The sequence below is a fragment of the Silene latifolia genome, chromosome X, assembly GCF_048544455.1.
Source record: "Silene latifolia isolate original U9 population chromosome X, ASM4854445v1, whole genome shotgun sequence".
Lineage (NCBI taxonomy): Eukaryota > Viridiplantae > Streptophyta > Magnoliopsida > Caryophyllales > Caryophyllaceae > Silene > Silene latifolia.
In genome coordinates this window covers 158,465,478-158,481,262 of record NC_133537.1, presented here as the reverse complement: position 1 = coordinate 158,481,262, position 15,785 = coordinate 158,465,478, and the positions used below count along the sequence as shown (strand labels likewise).

The 15,785-nt window shown below is 32.0% G+C and overlaps 1 long non-coding RNA gene across 1 annotated transcript; it reads left to right on the top strand.

Moving 5' to 3' along the window:
• Window positions 1–10,049: 10,049 nt before the first annotated feature.
• On the top strand, window positions 10,050–11,234 carry LOC141621632 (uncharacterized). The gene is made up of 3 exons (XR_012532517.1): window positions 10,050–10,166; window positions 10,555–10,730; window positions 10,910–11,234. It is a non-coding gene; the product is annotated as an uncharacterized LOC141621632 (long non-coding RNA).
• The last annotated feature ends 4,551 nt before the right edge of the window (window positions 11,235–15,785 follow it).

Sequence of the window (15,785 nt, the reverse complement as noted above, 5' to 3'; positions counted from 1 at the left end):
CCACAAGGTAAGGTAAACACCCTAGTCCTAAACCTGCGCAGACCTAGCGACATGCGGAAAGTACCGCATCCAAGACCCATGATCACACACATGAGTACCCCTAAGGAGTCCACCAAAGGGTTGGCTAGTACTTAAGCTGACCACATACTTCTAAGAGTACGTCAGGAGGTCATGCCCTAACTTGGATATAAGCCCACCAAGCTAAGACACAAAGGCTATTAAGCTGTGAACATACACTCGTCAAAGACTATAAGGGCCTATCTATGACGAAGGCCGAAATACTCACCTAGGACCTAGTCCCAGCTTGAATACTTTAGCCCACACCACACAAGACAAGTAGGACACCCAATTAACCATAAGAGGGGCAAAGAGTCCAAAATTGCACACACACAAATGATCATACACACCCTAGCATATGAAAGACTACGCAAGAGCATATTCAGCTGACAATCCAACAATATCTCCAATATCAATAATAATCCAGATTCCAGCTAACCAACAGTACCATAATCCATGAGAACAAGCTAAAATGGCAGAGAGGCAACAAGACTCAAGCATAAGGCATCCAAAGCATCCAACAACCAACATGTGAAATGATAATTACAAATATCAAGGCATAACATAAAACATCCAATAACAACCAATCTCACCTCAAAGACAAACCCTCGGCCCGAGTCCCGCGATGGGTCATCGGTCAAATCGAGGTTGACCGATTTAAACCTAGTTTGACCAAACTCGTTCGGTCAATCTGGCCCAGCTCAGAGTCTTGGCCTACTTTGGCCCAAATCACAAAATTCATCACAATATCATTCTCATGCTATTTCCAATTTCTATCATGTGAACACTATCAACATAAAGAAAAACATTCCAACTTACAAAATAACTAATTCCACAAAATTTTCGCATAATAAAATAGCATAAATAACCGCCTCACACAAGGGTAAACTTTTCTATAAATTTTAATCGATAAAACGACGCCATTTACTCATACGGACTCCGAATTGAGTGATTCAAGTGGCTAAACCACCTAATTTTTCGATGCCGTTCAATCTGTCATATTTTTGGAAACATTGGAAACCGTCTCAGTTCGGTACTGACGCGTTCCAGCCAACACGCGGAGTTGTCACAACACATAATTCCTCATCCAAATTTGTTCCAAACAATAATATACAAATGGGTAACATAAATTAAACATAAGCATACTCATCTTACTCCATTCATTCATTTATCAACAAGATCGTCTCAAACAACAACAAACAACAACAACAACAACAAACAACAAGAAACAACAAATACAACTACTAATGTGACATTAATTCGTCGAGTAACTCGGAATAGTTACCTTAAGCTAGCAAAGAGACAAGTAATAACTTGAGAAAGCTTCTAAAACCCAAAATTATGCATCATCTTCTACAATATATGAGTCTCCTAACTCATCTTCATATTCTTCACCTATAAGAACAACAAAAACACAATTATTAAGCTTAAATTCGAAACCCCTAAAAGATGAGCCTTAAACAAAAATTGGGGGAAATAAAAATAAAGCTTACTAGTAGATGAGGATTGAAGAGAGGATTCCGAATATATAATTTTTATACGATTTGGTGGAGAAATGAATAAGTTATGGTGGATTTAGGGATTGTAAGGAGGATTTTTGAGATGAATTTGGTGTTTGGAAAAAGGAAGTGATAGAATGAGAATTGAGAAAATGAAAGATGAAGAGGAGACCCATGGAGGATGGAGGGTGCATGGTTTGGGGTAGGGTGTTTGGTTGAGTTTCAATTGTTTACGTTTTGGTTCGTTTCGACGGAAATTAGAAATATTCGTCGAACGCGATTTCCGAGAAAATTAAAGTTCTTAAACACGATTTTACTAAAAGATTAAGTACTCATATGCCCAATATCCAAACTCGTTTACCCAACGATCGTAAGAAATGGGAAAATCCCAATTTTACGACTTTTATCCGAAATCTATTTTATCAAAGGAAAAGGTTTAAATATAGTTTCAATCACTTTTAAACATTTCTAAACTATCAAAAATAATTACATTTCTTCAAAATAAAATAAGATTATATTTTATCAAATAGATTATATTTCAAATAAATTAATATAAAATTAAAATAGATTAAAATATTACTTTTAAAATATAATAAAGGTCTTCAAATTTACGGGATGTTACAACCAGCCTTCAATTATTTGTGATAGTGATTATTCCATTTTCATTTCCCCAAACCGCGTTTCGGTAATAATCCCTTTCAATTACGTTTTTGTTATTTCCTATAAGGAACCAACACGACCAAGCCTTGCAAACCTCGGCCATGTTTTTCTTCTTTGGCCTCCCAAGTCGTTCAAAAACAAGCGAGAGGAATTCATAATTCGTATGAAAAGTATGTAAAGGGCGTTTGTGTGATAGTACATCCATCTCCACAGGAATATCCTTTGAAGTAATCCAGTTTGAAGAAAACTGGTTTACTTTCCATGTGGAATAATTAGTGATGAAATTGTTTTTGCCTTGAATGTTCTGGTAATAGGGTATTTTGCATTTAGAATAAGACATTGTTTTTTTTTTAGAAGACTGGGTAGTTTTCTGGAGAGATTAAAGATGTTGGTTATTAAAAAAGGTTTTAGAAATGAAGATTGGATGGAAAAGTGGTGGTGTACTCTTGTGTTTATATAGTGGATTAATTGAGTAGAAGAAGACGTAGTTGCATCACTTGTACTCATTGTCTGTTTCAACAGTAGTTCAGTAAATAAGTGTATTAAATATTATTGCACCAATAATGCAGTAATCGAATTCTAATATGCTCTACGAAGATTGGTAATTTATTTCGTACAAATAAAGGTTCATATATAATGTATTCCTGCCAATGTCCATTATCATGCCTTAAAAGGAACATTTAGTTTACTGCTAATGTTCATAGAAAGTATTGTTATCCATTTTGATATAGCATATATAATATGTATTGAATGTTAATGACAGTAAACAAACAAATAGACATAATACTATTTCATTAATATTAGAAATATTTACAAGAGCCATTCAAGACTTTCAAAAGCATAAAGCCTATTAAGGCTTATACTGAAAACAAAAAAACCAGACAAGATAATACAAAATAACAATATACTAGAAAACTAACTTAATATTTTTGTAAATTAATCTAACAGTCAGAGTCGTAATAACCCTCATCACCAGACTGCTCCTCAATTTCATCTTGTTTTCTATGTTTTATTTTTTGTCGTGCTTGTCGTTTATGATGTCTAATTTTTTCTTCACGACTAGTTAAACGCCTGCAAAGGCGGTATCTTTCAACCAGCCTTTCATTCTTTGTGATAGTGATTATTCCATTTTCATTTCCCGAAACCGCGTTTCGGTAATAATCCCTTTCAATTACGTTTTTGTTTTTTCCTATAAGGAACCAACACGACCAAGCCTTGGATACCTCGGCCATGTTTTTCTTCTCTGGCCTCCCAAGTCGTTCAAAAACAAGCGAGAGGAATTCATAATTAGTAAGAAAAGTATGTAAAAGACGTTTGTGTGATAGTACATCCATTTCCACAGGAATATCCTTTGAAGTAATCCATTTTGAAGAAAACTGGTCTACTTTCCATGTGGAATAATTAGTGATGAAATTGTTTTTATCTTCAATGTTCTGGTAATAGGGTATTTTGCATTTAGAATAAGACATTGTTTTTTTTTAGAAAATTGGGTAGTTTTCTGGAGAGATTAAAGATTTTGGTTATTAAAAAAGGTTTTAGAAATGAAGATTAGATGGAAAAGTGGTGGTGTACTCTTGTGTTTATATAGTGGATTAATTGAGTAGAAGAAGACGTAGTTGCATCACTTGTACTCATTGTCTGCTTCAACAGTAGTTCAGTAAATAAATATATTAAATATTATTGCATCAATAATGCAATACCCATGGTAGTCATACTCAAAAGATCCACCACATATTCCGTTTGTCAAGTCTTGAGCCATCATAGCTAAGATAAGGAAACAACTACAACCATGGAAACTACACAAAAATGGTAAGAACGACCTTCAAGAACAAGTTCCTCAAGGTTAAAGCACAAATAAAATAGACAAACACGCAAGAACTTAATCACATAACACCCTCCCCTACAACGGCACCATTTTGATGTGAGTGAGTCGTTGTTCACTCAATCAAACACATTTATATTCTTAATAAATAACTAGTAAGTGGTTAAGTCGAGGTCGATCCACGGGACGGTGTGTTTTTGGTGGTAAGTCTATCTATTCTAAGTTGTGCTAATGTCACGCGTATATGGATTTGAGGTTGTGTTCTAAACTACGACAAGGAAATGTAAACAAATGAAGAGCAAGGTATGTAAATAGAAATGGAGATGTAAACAAATGATTAAAGGCACTAGGGTGTCATGGGATCATAGGGGAATCATGGTAACATAACATAAATGACTCACACAGATGCAAGCAATTATTATTGTTGGAATCGAGTTAGTTTATGTCTTACAATTCCTAGGTAGACTTAGGTCTCGGAGCCGAGTTGGTCACAACTTTACAACACCTACATCGACATGGTTCACCCTATTCAACTATATGCATGGTCTAACAAGCCTTGAGTTAATTTATATCATACAAGTCTTGTTGAAGGGATAAGAGAATCATGTTAGGTTGTCAATCAAGCATTTCATCAAACATAACATGTGCATAAGTTGAAACTACAATAAGCAAGCATTCGTATGAACTCATTAAGCATATAAATATTCCATAATTACTCCCCTAAGCTCCCACTAACCCTAGCTAGAAGACTACTCACTACACATCATGGTTAATATGCTAGCAATGGTGCCAAACATCACAACACAAATAAACATGATGATTAAGCAAGGTAATAAAACAAGAGATTAACAACTAAATAAAGAGGGATTAAGAAGGTTACCAACTTGGAAAGAAAAGATGAACATAAGTAAAGAATAATCCTTAAATAAATATGGAGACTTGTCACTTAGTCTTCAAATACATACCCAAGAGATCCAAATGTAAATAACTTGAATTTAAAAAAGGAAATTGGAAGAATAATGAAAGAAACCTTTGATTAATGATGGAGAGTTGTCAATTCCCCAATACAAACCCAAGAATTCTTCAATTACAAAGCTAGATCTAAGATTGTTTGAGAAATAATTAAGGAAATATTAAAGTGCAATTTGTGGAATGATTAAAGACTAATTTTATTCTAATCTACTCCTAAGAAGTCTTAATCAAAACCAAAGAGGCTAAATGTCCTCTAAAAGGGCTTAATCCTCAATGTATGTTATCTATAGTTGTACAAGGATCAGGTTAACTAAGAGCTTAAATGACAATTAGGCCCTTTAATTGAAGTCCAATACCTTGCAAGTCCTGGAAAGGGGACGCACGGACTCCCTTCGAAGACAATCATCCTGTATTGAGGGACACTCATCCTGGTTTAAGGATGCCCGTCCTGAGCTTGGGGACGCCCGTGCCAGTTTTAGGACGCCCGTCCAGAGCTGCTTTTCTTCTTCTCCTTGTTTGGCTGCCCCCTAATCTGTGGGGGTCCTTCAGGGGTCGTGGGGATCCTTTGTCATTGCCCAATTCCTTGTTTTGTTAACTTAGTCCTTTAATGTTAGTCTCCTCTTTGATGCTTGGTCGTTGGATGTTATCAATTCAGCTCCGCTTCACTCCGTTTAGGCAAGGTTAGTGTTCCTCTCCTACAGAGGGCACCAAACCTCATAGAATATGTATAAAAGGAAGCTAAAGACAAGAAACGACCTTAATACACACTAGAAAGCATAGGAACTGGGCTATGTAAGGGACTAAATATGCGAAAATAGGAGTCATATCAGTATGGTACATGTATAGTGTACTACCATTATCATCTCATAGCTAGTCAAGTATAATACCCAATGACTTTCGACATTAACCAAACATCATATGAAGTAGTATTGTAGTAAACAAATATATCAACAAACTTAGCTTTTATTTAAGGCACATACGAAAACAAAACAAGTTCATAAGTAAAAGTACTCTCACAATAATATCATGGAGAAATATAAATATGGTCAATAACTCTTGAAAATAAATGATCTATTTACATAAACGTAAATTAATCCATGATATAATTCTCATAAAGCCAAAAAAAAACAAGTTCACAAACATGAATATTTGCGCCCAAATTGATTCTCTAACCACTAAAATCAAAGACCATACAAACTTATTCACCGAAAATAAGCCCCACATTTGTCAAGTCCATATCAATAAAATTATATAATCAAACTTGTTAATATCAATAAGATAACATAACTCGAACATATATAATTTTGCATAAAAGTATCAATACTATATATATATATATATATAGATTGAGGATCCTATGAGAACCCTACTCCCATGAGAACCGTGAGAACCTCATGTTCAGAACTCATGTATGAAAGGTTCAAAGTCTTTATACCAAAGTTTTAGAACCATTATACCAAAGGTTCATAGGTTTTAATTACGATCATAAGGGCACCTGTTGAAAGTTAGGATAATCTAATACAAATTGGGAGCTTTAATTTGGCCTTCTACTTGTTCGGATAGCAGATTTTTGACGGAAACCTAATTAGTCTACCTAACACAAACTATTATTGTCATTGTGTTGGCGCATGTTGGAGGCCTCATAATCATGATCTAAAGATGCGAATTTTGCATCCATTGGCTAATTATATACTTCAAAAAGTTGTTAATTAAAACTAAAGCTATTAGTTAACTACCTCAAAAAGTTTGCAGATGTGTTTGAGTGGACAAGTCCACAAGTCCATAAATTCCTTAACAATTAAACCAAATTGCAGCAGCATGTTTCGACCACATTAAGATATTGCAACCATAGAAAGAATCATTATACACTTATTAACACGCTTAGTTTGAGCTCTAACAAGATTGGTCCGTAATTTTCCCGCAGCTCTATCTTTTATTTCCAACTTTTTATATTGGTTAAGTTAACTACCAAATTCGAGCGATGTCTACGTCATATTTTACTCCTGAAATGATTTTTTCACTAAAAAACTATCAAATTGCAATTTGTTTCAACCAACATAAAGATTTATATATATATATATAGATTATGATTTACTTGTGCTTTGAATTTGTTGACGAATGATGTGTGGAGTATGTTAGTTATCTTTCATCTCATGCATTACCCCTATACCTTTTGTACAAGGGTTCTGAACCTTTGGTATAAATGTTCTGAACTTGAGATATGAAGGTTCTGAACTTGAGGTTCTCACGGTTCTCATGGGAAGAGAGTTCTCATAGGATCTCAACCATATATATATATATATATATATATATATATATATATATATATATATATATATATATATATATATATATATATATATATATATATATATATATATATAGAGTAAAGTTCTTATAAGTCCTTCATATGGCTTTGAGTCCATGAGTCCTTTCCACAACCCTTGGATCATGCATGGTGGAAGGTTGAGATTGAAAGCAAGAAACACACTTAACACTAATTAATTTACTTCTCTCTCTAGTTTTAGTAATACATTCACTAATTCATTATCATACACAATTAACACCGCCTTTTGTCTTATACTTCAAAGTTTATGAAAATTTTGTTAACATTTTTCCTGTTTCGATTTTTTTCATTTTTTTTTCGAGACAAGTTCTCGACATTTTAGGATTTTACGAGTGTAATTCTAATAGCAAAAAGTGTAATTTTGAGGAATGTTTACAAGAATTTTGCGTTTTACAAGTTCAACTTCAGTCTTTTTCGAGTGATTTTGACGAATAATATTTTGAATTTTTGTAATTTTATCACAAGTTATTGTAATTTTATCATTATACGAGTGTTATTTTAACGACAAAAAGTGTTATTTTAGTCCAGATAAGTGTACTTTCAGTCCAATTAGATTGTTATTTTAGTCCAGGTGAATGTAATTTTAGTTCAGGAAAGTTTAATTTTAGTCCAGGAAAGTATAATTTCAGTCCACTGAGAATGTAATTTTAGTCCATTGAGAGTGAAAAGTGTAACATTAGTCCAATGTGAATATGACCAAGTCCATTGAGAGTGTAACATTAGTCCAATAGAAGTAAGTGTAATTCTAGCTGAAAAAGTGTAATTTTAGCAGAAAAAAGAGTTATTCTAGCAGAAAAAAATATAATTTTAACAGAAAAAAGTGTAATTTTAATAGAAAAAAGTGTAACTTTAATAGAGAAAGTGTAACTTTAATAATAGAGACAAAAGTAACTTTAACAGAAAAAATTGAAATTTTAATAGAAAAAAAATTGTGATTTTAATAGAAAAAAGTGTGATTTTATTAGATAAAAGTGTAATTTTAATGGAGAAAAATGTGTAATTTTAACAGAAAAAAGTGTAATTTTAGCAGAAAAAAGTATAATTTTAATAGAAAAAAGTGTAATTTTAATAGAGAAAAGTGTAACTTTAATAATAGAGAAAAATATAACTAACAGAAAAAAGTGTAATTTTAATAGAAAAAGTGTAATTGTAATAGATAAAAGTGTAATTTTAATGGAGAAAAATGTAACTTTAATAATAGAGAAAAATGTAATTTTAATAGAAAAAAGTGTAATTTTAAGGAAGAAAAGTATAACTTTAGATCATTAGGTTTAAGTTAAATATAAAATTAAAAAAATAATGAAAAAAAAAACACAACACCCGGACACCACCAATATTTATAGATCTAACATTAAAATAAAAGTACCTTTTAAAAAAAAACGAAATTTGTAAAGAAAATCTGAAAAAAAATAATACTATACATAAAAACGAGATCTCAAAAAAATCGATAACATAATGAATCTAAACAAGACGGGATTTAAAAAAAAACAAGACGATATTTGAAAATAAAAACAAAACACAGAAAAAAAAAAAGGAAAAAAAATAATTAAAAAAAAAACAAAACAAAAACACCATTATCGACATTTAACATCCCCATCAAAACTTTAAAAAAAAAGTAGATCTTAAAAAAAAAAAAACAAACAAAGAGATCTAAAAAAAACCGACTGCCTTAAAATGCCAACAACCACCACCATCACCCTATGACAACCACAACCATCTTACCGTACAACCACCCAACAACCACCGCCATCGCCCTAAAACAACCACCACCAAAACCGAGATCTGAAAAGGATTTAAAAAGAAAAAAATGCAGATCTGACGGTGGTGGGTCGTCGTGAGTGTAGGCGTGGTGGTGGGTGGGCTCGTTGGTGTGTGGTTTTGTTGTTATCGCGGAGGGAGTCGGGCTCGGTGGTGGATCTGGTGGGTGGGTGGTGGTGGTGGTGGGTCGTTGGGTTTGTGAGTATGTGGTGTCGGTGGGGGATGATGGTGTGTGTAGGTTTGTTGTCGGGTGGTGGCAGGCGGGTGTGGGAGTGTCGGGTGGTGGCAGTGAAGAGCAGAGAGGAGGGGAAGATGAAGATGGTGGGTGGTGGGGTTGTTGTCGGGTGGAGACAGGTGGGTATGGGGGAGGCCGGGTGGTGGTGGCCGGTGGGGGGTCAGATCTGGTGGCGTGGGGTAGTCGGGTTTTAAGGTAGTGGTGGGTGGTGATTTTTTTTTTTTTGGTTTTGATTTATTTGGGTTTTAGAGAGATGAGAGGATGATAATTGTGTGAGATGTGAGAGATGTGGGTGGAAAAATAAATTTTATATAGTGGATTAATTTTTAATTAATATTGATTAGTAAAGTAAAGAGGAAGAGTGTTTAATTATGCATTAATCCCCTCCTTTTTGCTTCCAATCTCAACCCTCCATCTTCCTCATCCAAAGGCTCTAAGGAAGACTTATGGACTCACATGTAAGAGGAGGACTTACATGATCCTAATACTATATATATATATATATATATATATATATATATATATATATATATAGAGGCGGGATCTCGTGAGTTTGGTTCTTACGGTGAGTTGTGAGTTTGTGTGCTCACAAATCTCAGCCATTAGATAAAAAGAAATAGATGGCTGAGATTGAATCTAATATTAACAAAAACAGACGGTGTAAAGGCGACAACTGCAGCATTGTTGGTTTGCTTTGTACTTCATCGTCCTCATCATCGTTATCTTCAATTACTCAACCAAAAAAAAAAACATTCATCATCATCTTCAATTCTTCATCTTCCGCAATTAAGTTCACTGTACAGTTGTTATTGCTTTGTAAGTCATTCTTTTCTTCACTTGATTGTTTTCCATGATTGTTCGTCTTTTTGCTTGTTTATTATTATCAATGACAACTTGGTTGATTCTCATTATCAATTTTTTCTTCTTCTTTTTAATCTAATTTATTTTTTAGCAATTGATTCTTGTTCCCTCCGTCTCAATCACTTGCTGAATCTGATCAAAGTTGCTTGTTTTTTTTAGAGAGATTTTTGTAAATTGCAGTTGTTTTTCGGTCGTAAAGTTATCATCTTTCATTATCAGCTAGGGTTTTTTTATTGAGAGATTCATGTTATCTCCTGTAAATCGCTGTTGAAATTTAATTTCAGATTGCAAACCGCAGTATGAATCAATGAATTAGATTGGATGTTCAATTTTTTTTTATCAGGAATGACGATGGCGAATTTGGATTGGGAACTGAAAAGGTGTTGTACATCTAGCAATTCGCTGCGGCCGTGTTCTGCAGATAGATTAACCTGCTTATCTGATGAGTTATTGACTCGGATTTTGTCGATGCTCCCAACCAAGGATGCTGGTTTGCTTTGTACACAATGTAACTCATAAGTATGCACACAATGTAACTGCAAGAGCAATCTATAGATGTTTTTTCTCTTTCTTGAAATTTCGAGTTAAAAACAGGTCGCTGAAATTAGCTAATATTTATTTTTTGGTTGTTGAATGCTGATTAAGAGCATCTCTTTCATAAACTCAAATTCTAATTTCCACAATTAATCCACTTGCAGATGGGAGGAGTACGCATGGAAGCTAATTTATTGATTGTTCCACCGATGGTACTGACGAACACAATGAGAGGTTCCATTATTGACGAGTCTAGGTCGTCGTTGTTTACTCTAGTTGGCTGACAAGTCTGTGAATGATTTCACGCTAGTGGAGTGATTTAGGAGAAGTGCTTTGTAGAGTGGAACATCGCTACGTTCCATTTTGCGGTATTATATTGTTTTGTCTCATTTGTGAGAGTTGACAGAGAGGTGGTTGAATTTCTCTTCATCTTCCTCTCCTACAGTATTGTTTTTAGGGTATGCTAGTGTAGTGGTTTATTAAAGGTTGTTGTGGGCTTATATTTAGACGAGTTTAGTTGTTGTAGAATAAATCACAATAACACCAGAATAACAGCACAATAACATGTAGTAAAAAAAGAGTAAAAAATCAAATTAGTAACAAAATCAAAGTGACACCGGAATAACATCACAATAACAGTAGAATAACACGTGCTAAAAAAAGAAAAAAAAACAAAGTCGTACAAAAAATCAAAGTGGCACCGGAATAACATCACAATAACACCAGAATAACAGCACAATAACACGCGGTAAAAAAGAGTAAAAAAATCAAAGTAGTAAAAAAAATCAAAGTAGTAAAAAAATCAAAGTGACACCGAAATAACATTACAATAACAGCAGAATAACAGTAGAATAACAGCACAATAACACGTGGTAAAAAAAAAGAAGAAAAAAAATCAAAGTCGTAAAAAAAATCAAAGTAACAGCAGAATAACATCACAATAACAGCGGAATAACAATAACAGCACAGTAACATGTGGTGAAAAAAAAAAAAGAGAAAAAAATCAAAGTCTTAAAAAAAACAAGCAAAATAACAGCATAATAACACGAGGTAAAAAAATAAGAGTAAAAAAAATTCCAAGTAAAAAAAATCTGGTACAAAAAGAAAAAGAAAAAAAGGTAAGAGAAAAACATAAGAGAAAAAAAAATCAAAGTTGTAAAAAAAAAACATAATAACACGAGGTAAAAAAGGAGATAAAAAAAATTAAAGTAAAAAAAAAGAGTAACACTAGAAAAAAGAGAAAATAAGTAAATAACAATGCTTTTATATGACAACTAAGATTAATCTTGGCCACTCATCACTAATTTAATCTAATGGCTGAGATTCCCCCAACTCACAACTCACCATAAGAACCAAAATCACCAAATCCAATATATATATATATATATATATATATATATATATATATATATATATATATATATATATATATATATATATATATATAGAGAGAGAGAGAGAGAGAGAGAGAGAGGTGGGATCCGGTGAGTCCACCTAAATATTTGAGTCCATGAGTCCATAAAACAATATCACGCACTATAAAAAACAATATCACGAAATTTTTTTTTTCAAATTTTTTTTTTCGAGTTTTTTTTCCCGAAAAATTTGTTTTTGAAAAATTTTTTAACAATTTTTTTTTTCGTGTAAGCAGTGATATTGTGTAGTATAACGTGTGATATTGTTTAGCATAACTTGTGATATTGTATTACAAAACAATATCACGAAATTTTTTTTTTCAAAACTTTTTTTCCGAAATTTTTTTTAACAATTTTTTTTCGTGAAAGCTGTGATATTGTTTAGCATAACGTGTGATATTGTATTACAAAACAATATCACGATTTTTTTATCAAAAATTTTTTTTTTCCTGCTGTGATATTGTTTAGTATAACATGTGATACTGTAAGCTGTGATATTATTTAATATAACGTGTGATGTTATCCTAATTCTATATATATATATATATATATATATACATATATATATACATATATATATATATATACATATATATATATATATACATATATATATATATATATATATATATATATATATATACATATATATATATATATACATATATATATATATACATATATATATATATACATATATATATATATACATGGCCCAATTCCTTGTTTTGTTAACTTAGTCCTTTAATGTTAGTCTCCTCTTCGATGCTTGGTCGTTGGATGTTATCAATTCAGCTCCGCTTCACTCCGTTTAGGCAAGGTTAGTGTTCCTCTCCTACAGAGGGCACCAAACCTCATAGAATATGCATAAAAGGAAGCTAAAGACAAGAAACGACCTTAATACACACTAGAAAGCATAGGAACTGGGCTATGTAAGGGACTAAATATGCGAAAATAGGAGTCATATCAGTATGGTACATGTATAGTGTACTACCATTATCATCTCATAGCTAGTCAAGTATAATACCCAATGACTTTCGACATTAACCAAACATCATATGAAGTAGTATTGTAGTAAACAAATATATCAACAAACTTAGCTTTTATTTAAGGCACATACGAAAACAAAACAAGTTCATAAGTAAAAGTACTCTCACCATAATATCATGGAGAATAATAAATATGGTCAATAACTCTTGAAAATAAATGATCTATTTACATAAGCGTAAATAATCCATGATATAATTCTCATAAAGCCAAAAAAAAAAACAAGTTCACAAACATGAATATTTGCGCCCAAATTGATTCTCTAACCACTAAAATCAAAGACCATACAAACTTATTGACCGAAAATAAGCCCCACATTTGTCAAGTCCATATCAATAAAATTATATAATCAAACTTGTTAATATCAATAACATAACATAACTCGAACATATATAATTTTGCATAAAAGTATCAATACTATATATATATATATATATATATATATATATATATAGATTGAGGATCCTATGAGAACCCTACTCCCATAAGAACCGTGAAAACCTCATGTTCAGAACTCTTGTATGAAAGGTTCAAAGTCTTTATGCCAAAGTTTCAGAACCTTTGTACCAAAGGTTCATAGATTTTAATTACGATCATAATGGCACCTGTTGCAAGTTAGGATAATCTAATACAAATTGGGAGCTTTAATTTGGCCTTCTACTTGTCCGGATAGCAGATTTTGATGGAAACCTAATTAGTCTACCTAACACAAACTATTATTGTCATTGTGTTGGCGCATGTTGGAGGCCTCATAATCATGATCTAAAGATGCGAATTTTGCATCAATTGGCTAATTATATACTTCAAAAAGTTGTTAACTAAAACTAAAGCTATTAAGTTAACTACCTCAAAAAGTTTGCAGATGTGTTTGAGTGGACAAGTCCACAAGTCCATAAATTCCTTAACAATTAAACCAAATTGCTGCAGCATGTTTCGACCACATTAAGATATTGCAACCATAGAAAGAATCATTATACACTTATTAACACGCTTAGTTTGACCTCTAACAAGATTGGTCCGTCATTTTCCGGCAGCCCTATCTTTTATTTCCAACTTTTTATATTGGTTAAGTTAACTACCAAATTCGAGCGATGTCTACGACATATTTTACTCCTGAAATGATTTTTTCACTAAAAAACTATCAAATTGCAATTTGTTTCAACCAACATAAAGATTTATACATATATTGATTATGATTTACTTGTGCTTTGAATTTGTTGACGAACGATGTGCGGAGTATGTTAGTTATCTTTCATCTCATGCATTACCCATATATCTTTTGTACAAGGTTCTGAACCTTTGGTATAAATGTTCTGAACTTGAGATATGAAGGTTCTGAACCTGAGGTTCTCACGGTTCTCATGGGACGAGAGTTCTCATAGGATCTCAACCCTATATATATATATATATATATATATATATATATATATATATATATATATATATATATATATATATATATATATATTCTAAAACCAACGAATTTCAATATACTTAAATAAATCTATGCAAATTAATTATACTATATAGTTTTTAATCATAGCCAATGTGTGATGAACCTGGTCAAGGGGCTTTAATGTAAATATTATATAGTTTTGATTAAAGTATAAATTTAGAGAACACCATAATATGGTGATTTTTTCCTTAAAATAAACATGCCCCACTTATGATATTAATTCGTGTAAAGGTTTTAATTATTTAACATACAAAAATATAATATAAATATGTTATATTTAAGAAATTATAAAAAGGTAAATAAATCAAGTTAAATTTCCAAAAAATATAATATTTAAAAATAATTTTATTTGATTTTATGCATATATGTAATATATTTATATAAATATATAAGTCTCTTAAATTGCATCCCTAAATAGTAAAAGTAATTCTGTGAGTACTGAAAATAATTGTAATAACATTGGATATAGTAATATGATAGTAATCACTCATTTGAATAGTCAAAGTAACAATATTAGCAGCGAGCGGGAGTTGTGAAAGTAATAGAAGTAACAACGGGAGAAGTGAAATTATAAATATTAATACGGCACTTGTGAAAGTAACAATAATTACGGGTGGAGTAGTAAAAGTAACAGTAGTAATAACAAATGTAATAAAAGTAACAATACTAACAACAATACAAAGTATATATGAACAATTACCTAACCAATCTAATTAAGTAAAATATTAATAGCGGGAGTAGCGAATTGGTCTCATAATTTATTTCATCTTAATTTTAAGATATGTCATAAAAAAATATAGTAATGATAAACTCATGAGTTATGCAACTTTAATGTAATTTTATTTAATTGAAAATAAATTTTAACGCTAAATAGAGATAGCCTGGGCAGAACCGGTCACCAATACTAGTTAATTCCTATTCCTAAACCGAGAAGAAAGAATCAATCCATAGACAAGGTTTGTACATGACATGAGAATGAATAAAATCAAACTAAACAAACAATGAAACAAATTTTATATAGCTTATGCATAGTTATTACTATGTTTTCCATTTCAACCAAATATACATGAGTATATGACAAAAACAAAGTCCAAATGAACCGCCAAGTAACAAAGTCTTTTT